Here is a 23,718-nt window from a genome sequence, read left to right as displayed (position 1 = left end):
TTTATTCAAAGAGTCACTTATATTACAAGGGCCAATGTCCCGAGAGCAACTCTGGATTAACCCTTAAAGGAGTACCGTCGAATGTTGAGAAATGAACATTCTAAAGAATATCTGGGTTCATTGAATTCAACATAGAATTTTAGAACCTTCAATTGTTGCGGAACTTAGAATGTTCAAAAACCTACACCTTTAAGGGTTAAGTGTCTTGTACAGGGGCACATCAGTGGAAGCCAGGAATCAAACCGACAACTGTTATGCCTACTGCATGCTACGCCAGGTCCTTGACCACTACACTACCGCCGTCAACAAAATTATCTTCTCCACACAAACTCACCATTACCATTTCTGGAGGGGATGGATTTCATATCAGCTGTCATCTTTTTTCATGTACTGCAAGATTAGAGGAGGGCAGGAATGATGCTGGCTTTACACTTAGATCAGACCATAAATACAGGCCTCCAAAGCATGTGGTTGTGTGACTGGCTTCCAAACTCAGGTCAACAATCAAGCCTGTCTCCACACTCCATAAATAATTTCAGTATCCATGTAAAATGTTTATTTTACTACATTAATACATGAAGATCCAATGAGGGAAGGGAAGATTTTAACTTGTCATCTTTATTAATTATTTATGAAATATCTGCCAAGTTTCATTTGTGATTTGTGTGTGTGTGTGTGTGTAGTCAAGGTGGTAGGTCGTTGGTCCCGGGGGGGGGGGGGGGTCTGGTATCGGTTGCCATCCGAGCAGGGGGGGGGGGGGGGGGGTGTTCTTGTATCGGTTGCCGTCGGTGGGGGGGTGTGGGTGTTGGCGTCTTGTTTGTGCGATACACTACAGACTCTGTATATTTAACAATTATTTATTAAACACTACATTATAAATAAATAACCAGCTTCTCAAAATAACAGTTAACAAAGAACAAAGTAACAACACCAAACAAACTATACAACAGTATACAAATATTTCAAAATATTTGTGTAATTTGTGCAATTTTAACAAAGACTATTACAAACTATAGAACAAGTGCAAAAGAAAGTGCAAAACAACAAAATGTGCAAATGTGATCAGTCACTACTTATGGCAGAGCTGACAACTAGCATTGTTACAAGCCATCCTCCTTGGCTTTAAAAAGATCATTTCAAGGGCCCTTTGGTAATTGCACTGTTTTACTATTGGACCATTAATGCTTATCTTCATGCAGGCTGTCAGACTGTTGACCTGCAGCCTGTTCCACAAGTCTGTCCTGATCTATACACCCGAGAGTGAATGAAGTTTAGATCATTTTATAGTTTTGTGTAATATGGATGGAATTTGAGCGCGGAGTGCTTTTTAAATTAGAGGCCGGAGTGGCCGCTCTGTTCCGCTCCCATACCGCTCACACCACGAGTCTGAGGCAAGCCCACTAATAAAACCAAGACCGTTAAATTTCAAAGATCTTGGCCCAAGTTCGTTGATGGGGATGGAGTTAGCTAAATAATTCAGAAAGCATACGCGTAGGCACGGATGGGCCTGGACGGGCCTAGGCTCGTCTATTGTCAGTCTTGTGCGTCCGATTAGACGCGCAAGTCAACACTGTGCTGAGAGCAGGTGGCTGTTTACTCGGCCGCTTTTCCGGTCAAATTCGCGTCAGGTAAATTTAGCTCCCCGGTCCCAAAGAACTAAGAGCAACGGCAATATATTTCACTCAGAACATTTATTTTAAAAGACTGCAACACTGATAGTGCAACAACAAACAAGCTTGGCAACGTTAACTAAAGGGATCAGTCGGGATTAATTGCTAAAAGAACGAAAATGACAAATCACGCAGTCGGCTAAATATTTTTAACTTGCGACAAACGGATGAACCCAGCATCGGTGCGTCACATAAATTAAAACACAAATTGAAGCAACAACTTGATCATTGGACAACCCTACCACTAAACCTTTCCATAGGCCTGCAACGTTTATGACATAAAAAGTGGAATATGAACGCATTTCATCACACCTGACAATTAAACGGAGCTGTGGCTGTTCGCGATTTGACTGATTCTTGAGAACGAGGAGCGATATATTTGCACCGCTCAGCTCCGCTCACTAGCTCTGATTCGGAGGCATATCACATATGTAAAGATTATAAAATCTGATTATTTTTCGATTCATGACACGTTTCTTCTTATTTTTTAATGCGTTCTGTGGAGAAGGGAGATTGACGTTGGTCACGGTTTGGAATGAAAGGGAGAAAACAGGACAAAGTAACACGTTTTCTTTTTTTTTTTGACGACGTAGTTAAGACGCAGGCTTGTTTTGCCAAGGCGGCCGCCTTGACTGCAAAGTGCTGCGGGAAACCCTGTGTGTGTGTGTGTGTGTGTGTGTGTGTGTGTGCAGCGAAGCGGCGGTCATATAGGTTTAGTCAGATTTTTTTTTTTCTTTTTCTTTTTCGCATGTCCAAATTTCCGTCAAGGATTCCCGGGACACTGAAAGACCGGGGTACACGAAACTTGGTGGGCATGTAACCCCACATGGATAGCATGGAACCATCGTTTTTCGTTTTGATCTGTAGCTACCCCGCTGGACTGGACCCCCGAAAGGAGGGTAGGGCAGGCACAGTTTTCTGTGAATATCTCGAGAACCGTAGGGTTTAGAAGGACCATTTTTTTTGTATGTTGATCTCAAGGGGCCATGTCAACCCATTCCATAACCACTCATTTCATGCATAGCGCCACCTAGTTAAACACAAAAAAGTAAAAATGAGGTGTTGTAATCGCAGGTATCTGTGACCTAACATAGTCAAAACTGCACGAAATTGGAAGTGTAGGATCATTATGACACCCTCTGAATGCACGCCAAGTTTCGTGGAATTCCGTTCATGGGGGGCCACACAATAAATTAATTTATGTTACTATACACCAACTGGCCTGTAGGTGGCCGGAGACAGTTTTCTGTGAATATCTCGAGAACCGTAGGGCCTAGGATGTCCACCTTTTTTTTTGTATGTTGGTCTTAAGGGGGCATGTCAACCCATCCCATTACCACTTATTTCATGTATAGCGCCACCTAGTTAAAAATTAAAAAGCAAAAAATTAGGTGTTTTCATCACAATATCTCTGGCTGACATGGTCAAAACTGCACGAAATTGAAAGTGTAGGATCATTATGACACCTTCCGAATGCATGCCAAGTTTTGTGAACTTTCGTTCATGGGGGGCCTTACAATAAAATAATTTATGTGTACATTTAGTGACCGTACACCAACAAGGATTCCTGGGACACTGAAAGACCGGGGTACACGAAACTTAGTGGGCATGTAACCCCATATGGATAGCATGGAACCATCGTTTTTCGTTTTGATCTGTAGCCCCCCCGCTGGACTGGACCCCCGAAAGGAGGGTAGGGCAGACAGTTTTCTATGAATATCTTGAGAACCGTAGGGCCTAGGATGACCAATTTTTTCTGTATGTTTGCCTCCAGGGGTCATGTTAACCCATTCCATGTGCACACATGTGCATAAACAGATACACACGCACACACATACATTCACAGTAATCATACGTATGACACATACTCACACAGTAGACATATGTACACATGCATGCACATGCACAAACACACATACGCAGACAAACACACAAGCACGCACACACACACACACACACACACACATAAACACATAAACATAAACGTGTGCACGCACACATGCACACAATTCAAGAATTTCTCAGAATTATGAACAGGCAAGATGGGGGTGGGGTTGTATAAAATCAATTTTACATGTGGAATCTATGAACTAATCATGCAATTTAGTGAGACAGTTAGAATCATATAGGCCTTTCAGCGTGATTTATTTTTGTGGAACAAATGTGCTGGACTGGGCGGCGGTCATATTTTGTACCACTCTGCGGTACATCTAGTTCATAGGAACGTATAGTGCTGCATTTTTAATCATGTTAAAAATTACATTACATTACATTACATTTGGCTGACGCATTTTTAGCCAAAGCGACTAACAACATGGTAAACAGTGTAAGTTTAGAGCAATTCTCAACAATTTTAGGACAATTTAAAAACATTAGAGTACAGTAAGAATAAGTGCATCAGTGAGTGCTGTTTTTAACAGTTACTTGTCAGTTTAAGACGGCTGGTGAGTGCTAGGATCAGTAAGACTTGTTGTAAGTGTTGCTATGAGAGGAGATGTTCTCTAAAGAGCTGGGTCTTCAGGAGTTTTTTGAAAATGGAGAAGGACGTCTGAGGAGCGCAGCGGTCTGGAGGTAGCGTATGTCTGTATGAGGGCATTCAAGTAGGTGGGAGCAGAACCGGAGACTACTTTGTAGGCAAGCGTTAGAGCCTTGAATTTGATGCGGGCCGCCATAGGTAGCCAGTGTAGCTGGATGAGCAGCGGGGTAACATGTGCCCTTTTGGGTTGGTACATTTACTAAAAATATAATTTAGTACAGAATAGACATCATTTACTGTGACATGTATCATTCTGCACTTTATTTTTGGCTTGAATTGAAATTCTATCTCTATGTTTCTGGCAAAGGTGTTGGGGTGGTCACACATGGATCAATAAATCCAGTTAATTAATGATAGCTGGTTTGCTCCCCCACAGTATGTGGTCTTACTTGGGCAAAACACAAATATAGTTCCCTCTGGAACATTCTGATATCGTATACTCTCTGAGGAATGTGGCAGATTTCAATATAGTTTTCCAAGGACCACACTAGCAGTTTGCTTTGCAGTATGAAAGTATTTCAGTATTTCAAAGACGGATTGAACTGAGCAATGAAGGAGAATCTCTTTCTTGCACCCACGTTGTACCAAAGGCAAGTGTTTTTGTGTTCACTTTGCGTCATGATCTTTGTTTTTTAAAGTTATTATTGTAGTTATTGTTTTTTTATTGTTATTTGAAAACAATGCTTCCTTTGGGAGCTTCATAGGGCTCCTCACTAGGAATCATTGTATCCTAGAACAGGTGCACTCATTGAAATATCTGCCATTTCAGATAATTATTGCCCAATTTGTGTTCTGTACAAGAAAGGACATTCTCATTCTCAATGATTATGTGAGGAAGTCACTATTAAAAGTCATAGTACCCTTTTTATTCACAAAATTAAGATGATATACATGATGACATTAAAATAAATATCATTGTGCAAGCTTATCTTAATCACAATTTTATATTTGGAAATCATATAATCTTCTTAGGCCAATTGTTATGTTTTATGCCATGGCTACCACATGGCAATAAATCCTCATAGATAATATTCAGTGTTCTTCATCTTGCACTTGCATCTGGTGCCAAAGCACAATAGTAATCAGTTGGTATTGTTTTTGTTATTGTTTTTATGATAACTGAATGTTGAACAGGGGCCGGTTCCCCGATAACATTCACTCTTAGTGTGTAAGAAGACTCAAAAGATATATCTTACCAAAGTTGTTTATGTTCCTAAGTGTGTTCCCCGAAGTGCCCCTTAGGAAGCTTCTTAACACGCTGTCTCTTATGTTCGACAGTACAAAGGCGCTGTCCCAAGTGAAGGTGCTGAATTAGTTGGCATCGATTGCTCAGGAATCGATTTTCTACTTCACGTGAAGGTGCATGACGGCTTTAAGAAATACAACACGTTCTATGCAAATGAAACATTCCTCAAATTATTCCAGTAACATTTATTTTAACATAGTTTAAGTTATCAGTAAAATATAAACTATTAACTAAATTATCAAATTGTCAGTAATATGTTCACACGATATGTTGTGACGGGTAGACTAACCGGGTAGGCTTATCCCTCGCTAATCATCCACCCTCCTTATCCCGTTGTGCCACTTGTGCAGTTATTTCTGTTTATTGCGGTATTGATAGATAGATAGCCTAGATAGATAGATACTTTATTGATCCCCAGGGGAAATTCAAGGTTCAAATTAAAAAAATGATTGCCATTGGTTAATGTTTTCAATAAAAAGCAACCTATCTACAATGAACAGAGAGAGATTTAGATACAGTATGGCGGGGAAGCAACGTAAAAAATGGGCACCAAGCTTCTCGTCAGAGGAATTTGAAGTTTTGCACAAGGTGACACCGTTTTCCAGCTTTTGGAATAACTTGTGCAACAGCAACAAAAAAGAGCTATGGAGCGACATGGACTACACAGCGTTTTTGATTCCATACAAGGGCACGTTGGATCGCTGCCATAGGCCTAGTTGGTCGCTTACTGGACACCACCATGCTTACCCATTTATAGATCTTAGCCATTAAGAGGCAAATTCTTTGCCAGCTTTTAATTATCAAAAGTGATTGCCAATTTGAACGCTTTAATGACATTACTAAATAGCCTAGGCTAATTACCACCATATTAGTTCTGATACCAAATAAAGTAAACTTCAGAAATAGGCCTGCATCCATTGGGAACATATTTTATTATTAGTCTTAAAATGTCCATAACATAAAATCATTGTTGAGCCACAACATTGTCAACATACTGTAGGCCTACCATAGTTTGACTTGTACTGCACTGATTTCTAAAGACTGCTGCACAGTGGCGGCGACTAGTGTCTTGAGAGCTCAAACAATGCTAAGAGAGAGCTTACGAATGGTCCAGACCAACCTTACGAACGTGTGATTTACAGAAGATATACTTAGCGTACGAACGTGTCAGGAATTGTGCCATAACGTTAAGAGAGAGGTTAAGGAATAGGTTAAGAACTACTTAGCGATAAGAACGTTTTGGGGAACCGGCCCCAGATCAGTGTCCAACTATCTTATATTGTGGCTATTTTCTAGCGTGGTCTATTATTTGTAGTCATGTACGATAGCGATTTTAGACAACTCGCCAGATCCTCTCCTTAAGTTGTTAATTGCCACACCCCCTGGCGAGTTGTTTAATATAAGAAACATGTAAAATACTAATTTAACTTTGTGCCAGGAAAATAACCAGCTATACGCCATGCGCCAGGTTGCAAAATAGGGCACAATGATATGCTCAAAACTCAAATCCGAGTTCTACATATGGAAATTTAAATATAAGACGATGTTGGGAGGTGACTCTTCATTTCTCATCCTTTTCCTGAAATAACATATACCGGGACGCATTGCATATTAATTGCAAGTCGCTTTTATTGGTTAATGTTTTTGTTGTATATTGCCATGTGTGATGTGTAAGGAGATTTACAGTACTTTCAATAATTTATAATTCACTATCAAAAGTAAGATTAAAGCAGTATTAATATCTGAACTAATTTGGAAGTGCAGCAGATGTTTGCAGGTCCTATCAATCCCAATCCCATATGATATCAAATTCTCTGTTACCTTGCCAGCTTCACGGCTCTTGGCCCTCAGCCTGTTGACCCGGGACTCAGCGATGTCAGCACATTTCTGAGCCTCCTCAAGCTCATGCTGCACCTTCCTGTACCTGGACAGGTGAGTGTTGGCCTGCTCCTCCTGCGATGTCAATGATAGATATTTATCTACTTGGTAGTGGGGGAAAAAACAGACAAAAGTATTGGTGGTATAACGTAAGTCTTCTCCACTGTCCTGTCAGTAAAGGCTACACAGCTACAAAAGGACAAATAGCTACAAAAGGGCAAATAAATCTGTTTTTTTTTTTTTTTTTTTCAGGAATGATGGCAATGGAATGATTATGTTCCAGTAAATACAATATTATTACTGCTTGCCAATACCATTGTTTCTACAGATATGATAATACATACGATAGATACGATAATGTATGAACTTATGTTGTATGAATATTCATAACACAAAGTCTAGAAAAAAAGAAACTTCAAATCAACACTCATCATAATGTGCTTTCCTTGCATACATCAAGACAAGTGTCTGACATACATTGTAACTATTTGTTTCTTCTATTTGTAATGGTGTTGATTGACAGGTATAGACCAAGAGACCTCATAAGGAAGGACTGGATAACACAGGTAATTTACATATATAGTGATTGTGTTAAATGGCTTTAATTATATGTTATCATGTAGTATTAAATATTAAGTTTTAAAAATTAGAATCCACTCAGCACCTTAGTTAAAGGAGAATTCCGGTGTGATTTTGACCTAAAGTGTGTTGAAACATGATACCGAATGTGAACGTATGTCTCATAGCTAATTTCGGCTTGTCCCCTGCACTCAGAAATCTGGCGCTAGTTAGCCAATGCTACCAACAGTTTTTCGATGGGGGTGCCTCGGGCATCGGCCTAGCCATGCAAATAAATTATTGTTTCACACCATTTACGAGGTTCAAAGTAGCTCCATACTTCATTGGTAGACTTCCAAAGGCCTTGACATTTAAAACGAGACATTGAGAACTTTGAAAAAGCACAGGTAATTTACTTACAAGACGATTTATACAGACAGTATCTTCACAGAGTTTAGCGTTTGCAGCCATCTTGAATTTAGTCACGATAAGTCGAGCGACGAGTAAGAATGAACAGGTATGATAAGGGATCAGATTCCAAAAATAATTCTGTGGAAATGCATGGATTCCAGTTTCTTCCAGTAGCAGCAACTGGAATCCATGCAATAATTTTCATTGTTGATATTGTTATTGTTTATATTGTTGTTATAAGGCCTATGACGCTTAATGTAAGCTTTTTTAAACTTTATTATTATTACTATTTGTTTAACTAATGTTGTGTTATACTGTACATCACTAAGGACAAAATCATCTGCCAAATACTATAAACACATTATATTATTATATTATAAATAGGGCTGTCAAAATAACTGATTAATTAATTTGAGAAAAAATAACTGATTAAAAAAATGAGTGCAGATTAATCGATTCCGTATGACCTTTGACCCCGAGCCGTTCTAGTCAGTAAAAATTAGACTGTAAAATGAAGGAGAGAGAAGAAAACGTGCTGCCTGGGTCATTGATTGGAACATTTACTTTTAAAAACGGCCTGATGGTGTTGAAAAAAAACACAGTGTTGAAAATAAAGTCCTCTGCAATGTCTGCAGCAAGGAATTTGCATATCACCGAAGTTCATCAACTCTATAGTCGCACATCAATGCAAAGAATAAGTGTTGGCATTGAGGGGAGTGTAAATTTATTTTCATTGTGTCCCCTAGGTTATATCTGTGGCCTGAAATGCCTTGTATGTGAAAAAAAAAACTTCTTCCCGAAGCTGAATTTATTTGAATTTGACGCACTTTGAATTTATTTCCTCAGCGTATTAGGTCATATCATAGATTATTATGGCAATTATTTGAACAGTGAAAATAATAATAAAATAGTTTTTGAACTTTAATGTCACTAATGCTGATTATTCAATGATTCATTTCAATTTAAATATTTAAAATACTTTAACAGCAAAAATGATATATGCGATTAATTTAGATTAATTAATCACAGAGTATGTAATTAATTAGATTTTTTTTTTTAATCGATTGACAGCCCTAATTATAAACTAATTACTCTTAGTACTTAGAAGACAATTTAAAAGAACTGAGGTGCGTTCAAATTTGCAAATGTAACAGAGGTCGTAATTCGTCCGCCGCTCACGACCCACGAACCTGCCACCTCATCACACCGGCATGGGAATCGAACACTCTAACCACTGAGCTAAAAGTCCAGGCTCCCAACTCAGCGGTTAGAAGCGTTCTTAAGGTTAGGGCTGTGAGGATTTACACGGGCAACTAGCATGCTAGCTCAGTTTGCCTCCGTTACACAAACACAGGCGAATGTTTGCAAACAGGTTGCTGTTTGCCTTGAGGAGCACTCGCAAACAGTTTGAGGAGATAGTTCTCTGCGAACATACAGCGGAGCTGGATGTGAGCTGGATAGAGTGTTACTGTTACAATGGAATGTTTATACCAACTTTGTCAAATTTAACTGTTCAGAGAAAACATGTTTGTCATGTGTTAGCTGTTCATGTACTGTATTAGTTTTTTTAGTGTACACTTCATTGTTGTGGTTCAGTTGCAGCAGTAGTAGTAGCAGGTATTCCAACTCATCTTGATGTTGTATTATTTATTTTGCAATAAATGTGGGGTTAAAAACTGCTTTATTCTGTCTGGAATTATTTTATTACTTTCATTTTTTATGCCTCATTAATATTTTACAGAATAGGCATATACTGTATGACCCCTTTGCCTTTCCCCTGGCCTGTCAGTGTTTAGTGGTCTGGATAATCCATATGATCCTTGATTGACTGGAATATTTTGCGCTGAATGCTTACATGTTTATAATTAGCTCATGTTTTGATTATTTTATGCATTTGTTATGATTTTATGGGGACTGCTTTGTTGCATAAGGACAGGCATATTGAATTCCTTAGTATGTTGCTGTGACCCAAAAGGGAAATCAACGGTAATATCACATTTCATCACACGACTGAGAATGGCTGTTTTGGATCTGAGCATGTCGCTTTAAATAGACATAACTAAAATGATACCCTAACCCATGAGTGTACCAGAGTGTAAAGAAGAACAGCTAAACAACTGCATTGAACTAAATTGAATTTTAACTTGACACATTCAACACAGACAATAATAAATCTGTAAATTGTTGAAATGAACATGTATTGAGGCTGTCTTAAATCCACATAACTGTAATAAGCTCCCAGGCCTAATTGAGATTACAGTAGGAAGACATGGGCATGGGATGAAAGGGTTTTGTCATTGCAGTTAATATTGACATCTGATACTGCAGAGACATGCCTCAAGGCTCTTGCTCTTATTAGGAATAGGACAAAATAGAGATGACATACTGTAGTGTTTCTGGATAGAGATCAGACTTGGGTGGTTCTTGAAAAGCCAGCTGTGAACAAAGGAGCCCTTGGGATAGTATTCACCTTGTTAGGTAAGTCACTAAAGAACTTTAAGAAATATGTGCAGCTATAATGTTAAAGCAACACCAAAGAGTTTTTTGTACCTTAATATAATGTTTCCAAAATTGCTTCAGCGGTTCATCAACTCGTAACAGGGTGAACGGCACTCCTGTATTTGCTTTGCGGCCCTCTATCGGCTATAACCGCACTATGTAAGTTTGCTAGATCGGGTAGCGGATCTAGTTCGATGGAATGAGACATAAGAAACTACAAATTTGACTTGCTTCTGATGTTGCAATACATCATACTTTCATTAAATCATGCAACATACTCTACCGTGTCTGTGGACACAAATTATTTGCAAAGCCGGTGCTAGATAAACAAATAGTGTGCATGCGACAGAGGAAAAGTGCTTTAGTGTTGCTTTAAATATGCTTTAAGACACATTTGCAGCTATAATGTTAATATGCATGTAGTTATATGCATAATGACAGAGACATCAGTGTTTCCCACAGAATTGGATTCAATTACTGAATTGGTGGTATTAAGATCGTCTTGGTAGTGTATAGATCTTATTGAGTCACTTTAAGACGCTTGAGGGAACCCTTGTTGAAAGGCTGCTGATGTGTGGATGAAAAGTATTTCATATTATGAAAAGTGATTTCAAACCGTCTAAAACAACTTGTTTCAAAAAGTGAATGTCTGATGCTGTTGCGTGGTCTCAGCGCATGCACACGCAAGGAGGTGGAGAAACCAGAAGGCACACAACACCGCGGCCAGTGATTCAAGCCTAGCCGAGCTTCGTTGCGGTGCCGTCTTGCAACCACGAGAGCCACAACTCAAGCACACTGCACCTGCCGCCGAACCTGCATCCGCTGATCAAGTCTGCTGAACGACACTCGAGATTATCTTACACTTGATTTTCCCCTCATTTATCCGTTTTGTTTTATACATCACAGTATTATCCTACTTAGTTATATTATAATACATTGTAGGCTAATTGCAACGCCTTTTGTGACTATCGTGTGACTATGAAGCCTAACCTGAACGTTCAACCAACATTTTTTCCCCCTCCGAACTATACTTATTAGAGGGGATGCATCCCCTCTATTGAAATCCGGAGACATCTTCTTATTATTATTTTTCTTTTTACCTTTTTGTGCACGCTATTCAGCCCAAACCACTTAACGTACAAATTTGGTTCAAACACCGTTCCGTAGATCTTCCAAGGCTTTACCGTCCTATCCGTTTTTCATTTTTGAGAAGTTTATACTTTTTGAGATATTTGTAATTAAAAGTGTATTTTTCCCCCATAGACTTGAATGGGGGCTGTGATGTCATAATAGAGCCAGCTGCGCTCGTTAAGTAGTTCTCAGAGCAGTTCCCAGGCTAATCAGAACACTGGCACAGGTGTCACCTGTGAGAAATCCAACTGTCTCAGGTTCTAAGCATACAATCTAGCTCTACCTGAACTACACATCCTGTTAAAGTGTTTCCTATGTGTCAAAATAAAAGTCCCAGCCATATCTCATGCATTCAGCATTATATCTCCAGAACGGCTTGACGTACATGCTTCAAATTTGGTAAGTGTTTTTATGGACTCAAAGGTGAAGTGAGTTGATGTTGGAGGTTAAAGGTCAAATGTCAAGGTCAAAAACACCTTGAGTGTGATATCTCAAGAATGCCATGTCACACAAGATTCAAATTTGGTTACTCCAAAAGCACCTTTGCAGGTATCACAATTACCCTACCAACCAGCTAGCAGCAAGCTCAACAGCCCCACCAACACCCTAACCAGCAGATTGCATCCCCTCGTGTAATTCCTCGGAATTGCATTTCTAGTTCCTTTTTATTGTTTCCTGAACTTCAAGAGGCTACAAACATAATGGTAAGATTTAGCCATTTTCTGTCAAGAAGAGACAACCCTAGGCAAGGCGAGTGGAGGTACTTGCCTAAAAGGACTTTGGTCCTAGCTCGAGTTGCTGCAGCCAGCAGCTAAGGCAGCCATGTTCATGCTCCCAGTGTGTAGCGCTGTAGCTGCAGCAACTCAAGCTAGGTAAAACCGATTGTTTCAGTTTTGTTCATACCGACAGTACTCGGTGACGTTGAGAAATGTCAAAAATGTGAAAAATCACCGGAGTTGTCCTTTAAGTTTGAGCAGTAGTTGATTTTCAAAGTTAGTTGCACTCATCCTTGGTCACTTTGCAGTGAACAGTAATCCAGCACAACTGAAAAGCCCCTCACAGGCAGCTGAGGCAGGCAGGCCAATGTTTAGTTGCAGAGTTTTTTTATATTTGGAAACGAGCAGAAGGTTCAGCAGATTAAAGGGTGTTGAACTGGGTGGAAAAGTGGGAAGTACTAGGACCCCAATGGAGGAGAGGGCCCTTGAAAGGTGGAATACGGGGGGGGGGGGGGCACAACATTTTCACCAGGCATTAGTGATAACTCACATAACACACATAAAAAATCCAAACAACTCCATAAGTAGAGTCATGTGTAATGAAGTGGAATAACAGGGAAAAAGTATTGAACACGCTAAGAAAAAACACTAAGGCAAGGAAAGGGAAGGAACAAGCTGGAATCTGTAAGTAGTTAGAGAGTAGTTATCCTTTCTATCTGTGCAAATTAAGGCCTAGTCCACACGTACCAAACCCATCTTTTTTTCCTCCGTCTTCCCTGGAACCGTATCAAGAATATTTGCGTCCAAACGGATCCATCTCAACACGACTCAACACGTTACTTCATACCCCAGGCCTATAGGTGGCACTGTTTCTTTACAGAAATTGACCAAAACTTGCGCTTTACAAACAGACAGAATAGGCTACGACGAAATGGCTAGTGCAAGGAAACCAGAATTGTTTGTGTGGACTGATGGTGAACTGTCAACTGTAGTCAACTGTAAAACTAATAAACTTTATTTTACGGTTTGTGAAGGGTGCAGTCCCGTCCTTTATTTGGCTAACGCAGGTAGGCCTACTAATCACCTTTACTTTCTTTGGTTGTAGGATAGTCCGTGATTCACATTAGTTTTGGCTATCACCGCAATTAGGCTACTAAACGCAAGGCTTACCCAAGTTCTAGGCTATTCTGTCGCCACATTTATAATATTGCTATAAAACCTTCGTTAGTAACAGTCAATGCTTTTGCCTGCATCAAATCGCGCAGTCGCATTCAGTGTGCTACCATCGGCTTAACGTGAGTTCTAAGCGTCTTTGTAGGCCTATGCTTATATCTGATTTCACTCGACTGTGAATGCATTTATGTTGTAAGACATGTAAAATAAATGAATGTAGCCTAAACTTACACCGCACTTTCCTAATAACTTAAGTTCTCTCGCGTCACTGACAGTAGCTAGAATGCATTAAAAAAACACCGGGAAAAACAGTGTTCAGTCCACCAAGTCATAAGCTATCGGCGCTGCGCAGCACCAGTTGTGATATTTATCTTATGGAGTGTAATCGTAGGTAATGTCATGTATGAAAACTAGTATTGTTAGGCAATACTATAAGTGCAAGTCCAGGGCAGCTGAGGTGTGGCGATGACATCATCGATACGTGAGCAGGATGTGCGGTTTCGCTGTCTAAACGAATTCAAACGGGCTACGGTTTCAGATTTTTCCACTCTGGGACCAGGTTTCAGAAAAGTGCGGTTTCGGGCAGTGCGTTTACAGGATTCGTTTGGACGCTCGGCCAAGACGAAGCAAAACCTCTGCGTTTAACCAAAAAAGCGTCTCCGTGTGGACAGGCCCTAATATAAGCTTAGGCCTAGTCCACACGTACCAAACCAATCTTTTTTTCCTCCGTCTTCCCTGGAACCGTATCAAGAATATTTGCGTCCAAACGGATCCATCTCAACACGACTCAACACGTTACTTCATATCCCAGGCCTATAGGTGGCACTGTTTCTTTACAGAAAATGACCAAATCTTGTGCTGTAGGCTATCAGAGCCCGTCTACGGAGAGGCTATACAAACAGACAGAATAGGCTACGACGAAATGGCTAGTGCAAGGAAACCAGAATTGTTTGTGTGGACTATTGTCAACTGCATTTATTTATGTTGTAAGACATAAAATAAATTACTGACACCGGCACTACGCACGAATTAATGCAAACTTACACCGCACTTCCCTAATAACTTAAGTTCTCTCGCGTCACTGACAGTAGCTAGAATGCATAAAAAAAACACCGGGAAAAACAGTGTTCAGTCCATCAAGTCATAAGCTATCGGCGCTGCGCAGCATCAGTTGTGATATTTATCCTACGGAGTGTAATCGTAGGTAATGTCATGTATGAAAACTAGTATTGTTAGGCAATACTATAAGTGTCAAGTCCAGGGCATCTGAGGTGTGGCGATGATAGGCAAGTAGGATGTGCGGTTTCGCTGTCCCAACGAATTCAAAAGGGCTACGGTTTCAGATTTTTCCACTCTGGGACCAGGTTTCAAAAAAGTGCGGTTTCAGGCAGTGCGTTTACAGGATTCGTTTGGACGCTCGGCCAAGACGAAGCAAAACCTCTGCGTTTAACCCAAAAAGCGTCTCCGTGTGGACGGGCCCTTAGTTAGTAGCCTACATATTGATGGGCTATAAAATGGTTTTTCATTACCAAGGTGTCACACAGGAAACATTTCATGATGGATAAAAGCAAAAAGCTCTCCCAAGACCTTTGCAACCTTATTGTTGCAAAACATATCAATGAAACTGGTTACAGATGCATTTCAAAACTTCAGAATCTTCCAGTAAGCAGCATGGAAGCCATTATCTGCAAGTGGAAGGAACATCACTGCATCATCAACCTGACATGCACAGGATCTCCTCGCAATATTTCTGACCAGGGAGTCAGAAGGATAGTCAATTCGAAGAGCCAAGGACCACTCGGAGAAAGCTCCAAAAAGACTTGAAGGCAGCCAATTCAATTAAATTCAATTAAACAGTTCTGGAAGTAACTAAAGATCAGGATTCACAAGAGGGACCCCTGGAATCTGTTTAGAACAATGGGCCAAAATCACACCTGATACTGCGACTAATACGTTTTGTCATACAGGAAATGTCTTGAAGCTGTCATTACAAACAAAGGCTTTCCACAAAGTGTTGAAGAATTTCAGTAGAAACGTTCAATACATTTTTTTCCTGTGTCATTCCACTTTATTACACATAACACGTATGTTTGGATTTTTTATATGTGTGTTAATAATGTGTGGTGAAAATTTCGAATAGACTTACTGGAAGTTTAGGCTAATTAGGCTACTGAAAAAACATTTAAGTGTTCAATACTTATTTCCACCATATATTTATTTTACCTGAATATTTTAACTTTAACTTCCTTCCTTACTTTAAATGTCAAAATGAATGTCAGACGAAATTTAAAGTTTGACTGACTGTGATTTTGTATACAACATAGTGAAAACTGTCTAAGGTCACTCTCACTCTCCCTTGCTAAAGAGCTAAATGGTTTAGTCCGCCTGCACGATTATAGGTAGTCTACAGTATCTTTTGTTTATTTAGCTGAGCATCGCTAGTAGGCCTAGTGGACCGCTAATTGTTGTGCTGCTGGTGCAATGTCTTTTTTTTTTTTTTTAAGTATATTTTTTGGCCTTTTTTGGACAGGACAGTAGAGTGACAGGAAGCAACTGGGAGAGAGAGATGGGGTGGGATCGGGAAATGACCGCAGGTCAGATTCGAACCTGGGTCCCCGTGGGCACTCGGACCCGTATATGGTACGGACGCTGTAGCCTGCTGCGCCACAGTGCCCCCCGCGATATCTTTCTCCAAGAAAGCCAAGTCAGGTTACCAAAAAAAAAGGCCAAAACAGGAAAAAGAGAGACATTAAAATGAGGGGAAACAACTGCTAATCAACTTCTTTCCAAAGAAAGGTGAGCACAAACGTCAAAACACGAAATCCCATGGTTTTTGCATGAATATCTCCGCAATCATTAGTGCTAAAACGAACTGAGACAACCCATTGAAATAGCGGGAAATACATAGCCTAGACATGTAATCTGATGCATCTCGTGATCCAGCTCCATCTCCATCACAGGTTGAGAAAAGTGATGTCCTCATTTGAGGACACTGGGTCTATCTTACCATAAAACACAATTAAATCGCCATTGTGTAACAAAGTGTAACTCTGTTTTTCATCAGAATAGAACAGAGTTCAGAGTAAAACAAAAGTTCAAAGTGTGTGTGTGTGTGTGTGGGCACTCGGACCCGTATATGGTACGGACGCTGTAGCCTGCTGCGCCACAGTGCCCCCCGCGATATCTTTCTCCAAGAAAGCCAAGTCAGGTTACCAAAAAAAAAAGGCCAAAACAGGAAAAAGAGAGACATTAAAATGAGGGGAAACAACTGCTAATCAACTTCTTTCCAAAGAAAGGTGAGCACAAACGTCAAAACACGAAATCCCATGGTTTTTGCATGAATATCTCCGCAATCATTAGTGCCGGCCCCATCACCACCACCACCTCCGCTGCTGCTGCTGCTGCTGCTGCTGCTGCCGGCCCCACCATCACCACCACCTCCGTTGCTGCTGCTGTCGCCCCCACCACCACCACCGCTGCCCCCACCACCGGGCAGTGTCCCACCTGTAGAAGGTACCCAAATCCCCTGGTGTCGGCCGGTGTCATCCCAGCAGGGTTAACTGACATCCTTGTGCCCCCACATTTTGACCGGCCGGCCTGGGGGAGGAGGAGAATGCCTCTGCCAGCGAGGGTCATCACTGCAGATGCCTACGCAGCCCTCCTGGCAGAGAGGGAGGAGGTGGACAGGCGCAAAGAGGAGGAGAAAAGAGAGCGGGCAGCACAGCGGCTCCTCCGGCAGCAGCAGGTGGCTGAGCGGGCAGCAGAAAGGGCAGCCCGGCAGGCAGAAAGGGCAGCCCAGCAAGAACAGAGGGCAGCACAGCAGGCGGAGAGGGCAGCTGCAAGGGCAGCCCAGCAGGCAGCCCAGCAGGCGGCCCAGCAGGCGGCCAGAGAGCAGCGGGAAGCAAGCCAGGCAGCGTTACGCGCTGCACGGGAGGACCCAGAGCAGTATTGCACTCTGTGCAAGGACATAGCTCCGCCTGGGTCCTCCCGTGACATTCACGAGTGGCTGCAGTGTGACCTGTGCACCCTCTGGTACCACACAGAGTGCCTGGAAGTCGGTGTGGTACCAGAGGGTGAATGGTACTGTTTTAAGTGCCAGGACAGTGTGTCGCTCCAGGTGGCACTGGAACTGGAGCTGTAAATATATGTATAATTTGTAAATAGTGTAAATATTGTAAATAGTGTATAATATTGTACATACTGTATATAGTTCCTTGTTTTTTTATTATATATTAATATATTTTTATATTTATTTTGTTTTGTGTTATGTTCTGTGTGTTCTGGTCTTACAAAGGGCTTCTTGAAATGGCACTTAATTCAGTACACGTGTTGTGTTCTGTGTTTTAGGTCTTACAAGTGCCCACTGCTCTTTAATCTGATGCATTCTCTTACTGCCCTGTAACTGACCCTGGGCAATACCGCGCCAAACCAGAGGCGGCAGACTGTACGGAACATGGTGTCATTCGCACCTTCCATGTACTGTGAACCAGAACTGTGTTGCGCACCCAAAGTCGCCACAATATTCCGTACAGTCTGCCGCCTCTGGTTTGGCGCGGTATTGCACGTATCCCTTAACAGTATTCCGTACATCACTTCACGAAACAGTAACAGTGTTCCGTACATCGCTTTTGGGTACGATTTAAACACACATTTTACACTATATAACGTATATTTAAATTGTTTGATGTTGGTAGATTATGTAGTTAATGGATATATCTGTTGATCAATACGTGGTAAGGATTATTTTAGGATTTATCTTAGATGTAGCTTAGCCTTACCAGCAAGTCATTTGGTACTTCCATGTTCTTCTCTGTAGCCTTCTCCTTGAATAAGTCAATGGAAACTCCACAAGTCATTGCAAGTGCGGCGGTGACCACTTTTATTATTAAAAATACTAAGTGCATCAAGGCACTGCAAAGAAGGGAACATAGAAAGGTGCCACATTTAAGAACACTTGTGAAATATGCTACGTGGTCTTATTTAGGCTAAACACAGTTATGCCTAGCTAGCTCCTCTGCAACCTTGATTTAAATTGATTTTTTTAATTATAATTTCCAATGAATATATGCGCTCATTTTATTGAATTGTGCACTCATTCTAGTACATAATGTGCTCATTTTACTAAATTGTCCACTCTTTTTTAGTAAATAGTTCACTCATTTTACTAAACTGTGAGCTCATTTTACAAAAATAGCACAATTTAGCTAAATGGAAGTACAATTTAGCTAAATGAGCCCACAATTTAGTAAAATGAGCACACTATTTAGGAAACTGTGCAAATCATTTGCTAAATTCAGTGCACAATCTAGTACAATGAGAGCATGATTTAGTAAAATGAGCACACATTTTAAATTGATTTTGTAAAATGAGTGCGCATTCTCTTGATACACAAAATATCTTGCAATGACACCTCCGGGTGCCATACTATCACACACACACAGAGTTTGCATTGTTTTTGCATAACCTTGAATTTAGTGTTGAATTTCATTGTTTATGTTTTTGTTACTTGATCAATTTTCAGTTGAAATACATATGTGCATACTGTACGTGCACATTCGCTCTCTCGCAAATGTATGTACGCGCACACACACACACACACACACACGCACACACACACACACACTTTGAACTTTTGTTTTACTCTGAACTCTGTTCTATTCTGATGAAAAACAGAGTTACACTTTGTTACACAATGGCGATTTAATTGTGTTTTATGGTAAGATAGACCCAGTGTCCTCAAATGAGGACATCACTTTTCTCAAAAACTACTTGATGTACAGAGGTGAAATTTATTTTGTATATTCATGAAGCCCTAATAAACCAAAATAACTGAGAGAAATAAAAAATGCATTCAAATTTATATTCCGGGTCTCACTAAGCTAGTGTTCCTCTGGAGCAGTGTTTTCCAAACTTTTTTTTTCTGGGGACCCACTTTTTAAAAATGACAGACTATCGCGACCCAATTCACCTCAGATCTAACATGCAACCACCAGTGTTGCCCAAAACGTTGATGTCTTAGGCCACAGGTTCTCAAACTTTTCTATTTCTACAGTGCCATAAGTGGTTGGATAGATCAATTTTACATCCGAGAGTTTGGGGATATTCTGGCATGCTACGCAGTAGGGGTGTGAATCTCTCATGTAAAAGAGGAAAATGGAAATATATTGTATGTGTTCCCAGCATGCAGAAACTGCTGGATGCTAATTTGCATATGTTGGGCAATTTGTGTAATTTAGCTAATTAGCATACATTAGCATTATCGCCTATATTGATCATATTGTAAGAGCTGCTTGGCCAAATTGGACAATGTTAGTATGTTTTTAGGGGTTACTGGAGATGCTGAGTCCATATCTGACATTTTCAAGATTCAAAATCACTATTTAAACATGGTTTGGTTCACGTTCTTACTCTCATTAATCTGGAGGGTTTTTTGGGGCGATTTAGACAGATTTTTGGAGGGTAAAAATGTTTGGTGTTTAGGAATAATTTGGATCCTCAAGTTATTTCTAAATTCCACAATAATTTTGGAAATAGCTATTCACTGGCCCTCTGCTGTGACTCACAATTGAGTAACAAAGGGAAGAACACCTGGCATGTCCTGCCGCTCGTCCCCAGCTCCCTTCAGAGAACGCCCTCAGGTCGCACATTCGCAGTGTGCACCACCGCAACATTCCTCCAACACCTGGCGGGGCCTAACCTCCACTGCCAAAAAAAATTAAAGATATTCGAACGAATTTTAGGGATCTCTTAATATTCGAACCTGTAGCCTATGGAGATTTCTATAAATGTATTTGGTTGTAAACGTTGTTTTAAATTCAGATTCCGAGGTTTTTTTCACGCCCGGTGAAGTAAAATCGCGAGCTCATTAGCAAGGCTATTATTGGTCATCTGGGCTCCTGTAGGTGACGTTAGCATCCTGGCTGGTTCGTGCTTAGTGAGCTCACACATAGACATAATAGACACTTTTATTTTAAACGTAACCTTCCTCTGATTTTAATCACCTCAGTTATCAATCAAAGCAAACAGGGAAAAGAAATGGCAACACAATCATGAAAAACACTCAAATAAATAAATGTGCAGATAAGTCTGAATGAAAAGCAGCACTGGTTGAAGCCTGGAAATATTGTAAACAAAGTAGGCTAACGTTAGCTTAATTTGCTAGTTTATCATAGTCTGGTTAGACTGTTCAGTTTCCCTACGTATGTTTAAGTTTCAAATGAATACTTTTTCTCCTTGGGACAGGCCCGTTTGAGTCTTGGAAAATACTTTTCCATTTGCATCGGGATTGAGATGATTAGAACTTAGCAGTCAATTTGAATGCAACAGTTTTGAACAAATTCTTGCAGCGTGCTAATGATGCTAACCGGATTTAATAGCAATTTAGCCAGTCGTCTTGCACTATTAATGTTTGGATTACATGTGCATGCTGAGGAGGGATGGGCCTGTTGAGAGGGAGAGAGAAAGAGTGCACAGGGCAAGGAGAGTCTGTGTTGAGGTAGGCAGTGGTGGAATGTAACGAAGTACAAATACTTCGTTACTGTACTTAAGTAAATTTTCCACGTATTTGTACTTTACTTAAGTAAAATTTATAGTGCATACTTTTGACTTTTACTTCGTTACATTTTACAGCAGTTATCTGTACTTTTACTCCGCTACATTTCTACAACACCATCGTTCCTTTTTACGATACATTTTATGATCAGTTTTTTTTTTCTCTCTGACAAACACGTTTGTTTTACCGGGGGGTTGCTACCAAAGATTCTGGAGCGCTACGTGCATTCTTAGAAACATAAGCTTCTAGTCTAGACCAGGCAAAGCGTGAGCTTGTAGCCATCTGCATTCGGTAGGCTATATTCACCAGACCCATGGCTACACTGTACATGCAACTATGTTCTGTGCCTTTCTCTGTCTTTTATCTGCAGCGTTAGGGCCTCCTCTCCGATGAGATTGCGATCGGCGGATCAGTGAAGTTACAGGCTATGCCCATGCTTCTGTCACACAACGTACAGTAACATTTTCCAGATTAGGAAATATTCCTTAATTGTGTGTGATTAAATAAAGATGCATAGCCTACAATTGGGGGGTAGTAACGTGAGCGCTCATTCAATGCCTATGCGTCTGCGCAAGTGAAACTGAACCTAATCATAAAGACACCTTTCTCAGCAACTTTTCTGTTCAATCAGCATAATTGGCATTACGATCCACCCGACGTTTCCCTTGTCTACCCCGTTAAACTTCAGGCTCTCGTGTTTTGCTGAATGATATTACTCAGCAGATCACCCTAGTAGATAACCAGAATTACAGTCTCTAGAATTGTAGGTCAGAATGTAAACTGGGCCACAGATGGTAAGCACAATTGCATTAACTTAAAACTATCTAGTCGAGTATAACCTAAAACTAGCTTAATTAAAATGCCACAGCCCATACTGATTTTTCCTTTTTGAATATAGATATTAAGAGAATAAATCATTATGCAAATACTTTTACTTTTAATACTTAAAGTACATTTAAAAGCAGGTACTTTTTACTTTTACTTAAGTAGGGTTGTCATTGTGGTACTTTTACTAAAGTAAATATTTCTCTGTGTATTTGTACTTTTACTTAAGTACTGAGGTTCAGTACTTCCTCCACCACTGGAGGTAGGCCTAGTTCTATCGCCTACTCTGGTAGAGTTTGACATACTACAATGCAAGATATATTTAGCCTATTTATTTATGGACAACGTAAGGCAGGAGGTGTGTGTTGCTTTTATTTATGAATGTTCTATCGAACGTATTTTTTATTGATATCGATTACATGTCTATTGCGATACATATTGCTATCGTTTTATCGCCCGGCCTTATGCTCAATAATAACAATTTTAACACACGCATAAATACTCAGCCTTTCGTGCACATAGTCTATTGACATTGACTGATACACTGCCCTCTGGTGGACAGAACATATAGAACTTAAGTTTGATACCAATATCGGTCTTACTGAAGACATTTAATGGTTAAAATATTATTAATACATATTCGAATTTTAATATTAATAAACAAACGAACTTCGAATAATTTTTGGGCAAAAGTCAAAGCCCTAATCTACAGGTGTTGCTTTGGAAAGCAGCAGACCGTCCTGATCCACCGGCTGTGGATATCACCGCGTTTGGATCGAGTAAGAAGACAGGTATGAAGAAAGGAGAGGAACTCGCCCACCCTTGATTCAAGTCCTGTTACTCCTCCTGATTTGTTAGATGTTATCAGCTGTAACTGCAAAGCTGGGTTAAAACTGTCTATACATGTATCTGGATGAGGACAGTGAGGAGTAGTAGAGGCTAGTTCTTCCCTTTGTTACTCAATTGTGAGTCACAGCAGAGGGCCAGTGAATTAACCTGACTCTTGCCAGATGAATTTCGTTCCGCCTAGCTTCGGCACCAGATGTTATGGTAGAGCCAATCAGGACGCAGGGCGGGAGTTTCATAGATGTGACGTATCCAAATCATATGAATGGATTTTTGATAAGGCCCAGCCTTCTGAAACACCTCTCCAATGGATTGATCCCAGATGGATGAGTGGAGCTAGACTGAACGAAATTCATCTGGCGAGAGTCAGGTTACCAGTGAATAGCTATTTCCAAAATTATTGTGGAATTCAGAAATAACTTGAGGATCCAAATTATTCCTAAACACCAAAAATTTTTATCCTCCAAAAATCCGTCTAAATCGCCCCCAACCCCCCCCCAGCTTAATGAGAGTAAGAACGTGACCAAACCATGTTCAAATAGTGATTTTGAATCTTGAAAATGTCGGATATGGACTTAGCATCTCCAGTAACCCCAAAAAACATACTAACATTGTCAATTTTGGCCAAGCAGCTCCTATAATATGATCAATATAGGTGATTATGCTAATTTATGCTA

At 40.4% G+C, this 23,718-nt stretch overlaps 1 long non-coding RNA gene across 3 annotated transcripts in view; it reads left to right on the top strand.

Moving 5' to 3' along the window:
* Nucleotides 1-23,718, top strand: part of LOC121706543 — a 140,622-nt gene that overhangs the window by 45,157 nt on the left and 71,747 nt on the right. For all 3 annotated transcript variants that reach the window (XR_006031064.1, XR_006031063.1, XR_006031065.1), the window contains 2 exons: nucleotides 7,282-7,384; nucleotides 7,854-7,896. This is a non-coding gene — a long non-coding RNA (uncharacterized LOC121706543). The remainder of the gene's footprint in view (nucleotides 1-7,281; nucleotides 7,385-7,853; nucleotides 7,897-23,718) is intronic.

Source organism: Alosa sapidissima, chromosome 4, assembly GCF_018492685.1.
Source record: "Alosa sapidissima isolate fAloSap1 chromosome 4, fAloSap1.pri, whole genome shotgun sequence".
Lineage (NCBI taxonomy): Eukaryota > Metazoa > Chordata > Actinopteri > Clupeiformes > Clupeidae > Alosa > Alosa sapidissima.
This window is presented reverse-complemented; position numbering and strand designations above follow the sequence as displayed.